We start from the raw sequence: 4,460 nt of genomic DNA on the forward strand, positions 1-4,460 counted from the left end.
GCGATGCACGTTTGCTTCGTTGGGTTGTTTACTTGTTTAGTTAAGTTTCAAAAATTTGACAGTAAAAATATTACATAAATATAAACAACAAAATAACTTCTAATTTTTTTTCTTTTGGTGTCATTCTAGCTTAGGGCCATATTGGACAAGACCGATGGAAATAACATTAAAATTTTTGTGTTTTTGTTGGTTGGATATTTCTGAGTCTGCAGCAAGTTGAATCATCCATTGTTTTTCTGAAGCTTCTGATGCCATTTTTTCTATAAATGGTAAATGTTACTGTGTGTTAAATATTTAGTAAAATTAGATGATTAATAAATGTATAAATAATTTATTTTTTTGTTAATGATTTAAAAAAAATTCCTAAATTAATGGAGAGCACCTATCGAGAAAAATATAAAAACTTTTTAGGTGTTAATTTTGGGGACAAATTAATTTTCCTTCAATTATTAACAGTTAATTACATACACAACTTTCATTTTTTTGTCAATTAGTGTATATAAAAAGATATTTTCGCATTGGACGATCACAACGTAACATAACATTCTAACTTGTAGTCCGCTGAAAAAACCTTAAACTTTCATGTATAATATGAAAAATTGTTTAACATAGTTGTTATGTTTGTATTAAATCCGAAATTTGTGTTATGTAAAACATAAAATTTTCTTTACAAGATTTAGGAGATTAATATTTTTTGATAATTTTCAAATAATAAAACTAAAATTTAACGGTGCAATAAAAATGACAAAACTATCGTTTAAAATTGCTAAGAAAAGTGAAAATGTAATACAAGGAGTTGCGCTGGGTTACAAATAGCGTTAACAATATTTTTTTAATGTCCTTTTTGTTAAATTATCTTAAATTGTTGTAAGTATTTTAAAAAATATATCAAATTTCTATTTAAAAACTATATCAAATTTCTAATAATAAAAAACAGTATTTTTGCAAGTAATAAAAAACACTTTTTTAAAAAACACAAGTGATAGCCGCTTAGTTTTTTAATCTAAACTCAATATAATTGAATAAAAAAGACACCGAGAACATTCATTCATTATAAGACATTTAAAATTAAAACAGTTCAAATTGATATTTATTTTTTATTCTTAAAACAAAAGAATGTTCTAAATGATTTATATATTCACTTTATAATTTAACTCTTATGATTATAAAAGTAACTTTCTTACCGTCAAAGAGTACAATGATAACAAAATAGTTTTCATATGAATATTTATTTTCTTGTAACTGAGGAATGTTCTCAGTGTCTTTTGTTACCCAATTATAATTGTACATTTATATTAAAACGGTTAAAAATGATATTTATTTAATTTTCTTATAACGGAAGAATGCTCTAAATGTTTTATGTATTTACATTATAATTTAACTTTTTTTTATTATAAAGTAAACTTTCTTATACTCCAAAATTTGAAACTTGTTTTACGACCAAAAAAAAGAGTGATCTTTTATTACAAGATAATTGAATTTATTGATCATTAGTTTTAAAAATTCACAAAAAGAGATAGTCAATTTATGAATTAACAACATATAATAAAAACTAAGGTATCAAATCATAGGCAACAAAATAATTATAGAACAAAAATCACAAAAATATTTACACAAAGGTAATGTTACAAAAACTAATTTAACAAAATATTACTAAAATTACAACACTTTCACTAAGGTGTACAAAATAATGCCTAAAATAATTATCCTCTATGCAAACAATTAGGAGATGAACAACAGACCAAATAGAAAATTTGAACACATGACTTCCATGAATAATATACATAAAAATGAAAAACAATAAAAAACGCATCACTATATTTTTTAGTTTTATGTGCAGATCTCTCATTGAGATCAACATCCTACCGAAAGCTTTAAAATTCATATTGCAATAAAAAATTAGACTACGATATGCAGACTTTAAAATGCTTGTTAAGAAAATAAAGCTCCAAAAAGAAAACCTTTTTCATTTATTCTAGGTATTTTTTAAATTTTTTTAAAAATATAAAGTAAAAATGATAAATAACAACATTCAATTAATATAATAAAAAAGAGATTTTATGCATCATTTTACGTCATATCAAATATAAATTTTAATATTATTTTTTATTTTATTTTATTTTTATTAAATTAATTTAACTAATGAATAAGATAATAAGTAAAAATATTTAAAATAAATAAATAAATCATATTTGACCCTAGATGACGTGTAGCAAAAGCATCTCTCATTACACACACCCGTAGAGTCTAATCTACTTTCCATCATTTCAATCTATAAAAAAAAAAAATAGCTGTATTTTCAGTAAAAAAGTATAGTGATCGACAGTCATAAAATAGTGTAAAAAGTGATAGTGATCGACAGTTATAAAATAGTGTAAAATAGTGATCGATAGTCATAAAATAGTGTAAAATAGTGATCGACAGTCTGGGTTCCACTCATGACCTGCATGCAGTATTTTTTTTTCTAAAAAGTTTCTTTCTTTTAGTTAAAAGTACCGTAAACGCCCTCCTTCGAGAGTCTTCTTCCCCGCCCCCTTATCTGTGTCTCCATTTCTCTCGCTCTCTCTCTCCTCTGGCCCCCCTGCTGTCCTCTCCCCCCCTCCGAGAGTCTACTTTCCCGCCCCCCTTCTGTTCCGAAAGGTCCGTATAGCTAGATATATATATAAATATATATATATATAGAAATATAGATATAAATATATCAATAAATAATCCGGTAATAAACAAATCATACGAGGGCAGAAAAGTAATTTGGCCCTAACCCTAGGAAGCCCTATATAAGCATCTCTAAACCTAACCCTCACATTTTGGCCGCCCCTCCTTTCTTCTTCCATTGCCTCTCTCTCTCTCTCTCTCTCTCTCTCTCTCTCTCTGCCTCTCTCCCTCTCGGGTCCTTCTCGTTTCATCTTCCGTTGTCTCTCTCTCACAGCTTTCATCTTCTTGTTTGATTTATGTTTGTATTTTGTTCTTCTTTTAATGTTTTACTTTCAGATGAACATTGTTTTTTACGGTCTTTCATTTTTTTTTGTTTTTCCTTTTAGATCTGAACATATTTGTTTTTGTTTGATTTTTTTCGCCGTGTTTTGTTCTTGTTTTTGTCTCGTTTTATCTTGTTCTTATTGTCTCCGATTTTGTTGTTTGAAATTTCAAATTTTCAGATCTGTACAACAACTATGGTCACCACATCTACGGTCGTTGCCCCTCTCTCTCTCTCTCTCTCTCTCTCTCTCTCTCTCTCTCTCTCTCTCTCTCTCTCTCTCAGCTTTCATGTTCTTATTTGATTTATGTTTATATTTTCTTCTTCTTTTAATATTTTGCAGTTTCGTTCGCAGCACTCATCTTTACAGTATAAATTAATTTTTTTTTAACATTTAGATCTGTACAACAGATTTGTTCATGTTTTTACGGTTTTTCAATTTTTTTTGTTTTTCCTCTTAGATCTGAACAGATTTGTTTTTGTTTTATTTTCTTTCTCCTTTTTTGTTCTTGTTTTTGTCTCTTGTCTTATCTTGTTCTTATTGTTTCCGATTTTGTTGTTTCAAGTTTGAAATTTTTAGATCCACTGGCTATGGCCGCGCGCAGCAGGCCACGACCACCGCGGAAGGTGTGATATTTTTCGTTTTTGGTTTTTTGGTTTTTTTTTTTAAAATTTTTTTATCTGATCGAAACTTTTGGTTTGTTATTTGGATCTCTTGTTTTTTGTTGAAGGAAGATTTTGTTTTTCCTGATGGATATTTCTCGGTTTCTCGGATGAATCTATTGTTTGTTGGGTGTCCCTCACATCGCCGTTCACATCCGCTGCAAATGGCTACTCGTGGGAGCGCACGGCCACGCCGGAAGGTGAAATTTTTTTCATTTGTGCATTTTTTTGGTGTGTTGATGTATATTATCACTATACATATACTTTACATGTAGAGCAAAAATTTTCAATTGGATAGTTTTTTTTTTTCAAAAATTTACGAACTGAGTTTTGTATTTTTGACTAACTACGGTTTTGTTTTCCTATTCTCAGCACAACAACAAACCAGAAGATGAAATTTCAGAAGATTGAATTTGTATATGAATCCTTAAATTTCTTTGTTCGATCTACTCTCTGTAAATAAAGATGTAAATATGCAAACACAATTTTTATCTTTCCATTTTTTTTTGCTGTAATACATATACATATCATCTAATTATATAATGTAACAAATTCATTCATTCATAGAACACAGTCAATTTTTACAATATACTGAGGAAAATAATAAAAATGTACCTACAATTCAATCGCTGACAGAGTGTAAAACGCAGTAGAGAGCCACAACGAAATGAAAGAAATTTCAATATTTAAACTGCAGTTCAATTCAGTTTATCAAATGAAGAGATCAGAATTAACTGTAAAAAGACAATAACACCAAGCCGGCAAAGCAAAACGACACTGAGCACAACGAAGCAAACAATAAAAATAAGGGCAAAATCGA

At 28.4% G+C, this 4,460-nt stretch overlaps 1 long non-coding RNA gene across 3 annotated transcripts; it reads left to right on the forward strand.

Annotated features, from left to right (window-relative positions):
- The first annotated feature begins 2,656 nt into the window (after positions 1–2,656).
- On the forward strand, positions 2,657–4,137 carry LOC122279999. Of its 3 annotated transcripts, none has more exons than XR_006229708.1 (3): positions 2,657–3,604; positions 3,709–3,840; positions 4,013–4,137. It is a non-coding gene; the product is annotated as an uncharacterized LOC122279999 (long non-coding RNA). The 3 variants fall into 3 exon arrangements; XR_006229709.1 differs by having other exon boundaries at positions 2,660–3,604; positions 3,713–3,840; XR_006229707.1 differs by lacking the exon at positions 2,657–3,604 and having other exon boundaries at positions 3,613–3,840.
- Positions 4,138–4,460: the final 323 nt, after the last annotated feature.

The sequence above is a fragment of the Carya illinoinensis genome, chromosome 10 (assembly GCF_018687715.1).
Source record: "Carya illinoinensis cultivar Pawnee chromosome 10, C.illinoinensisPawnee_v1, whole genome shotgun sequence".
Classification (NCBI taxonomy): domain Eukaryota; kingdom Viridiplantae; phylum Streptophyta; class Magnoliopsida; order Fagales; family Juglandaceae; genus Carya; species Carya illinoinensis.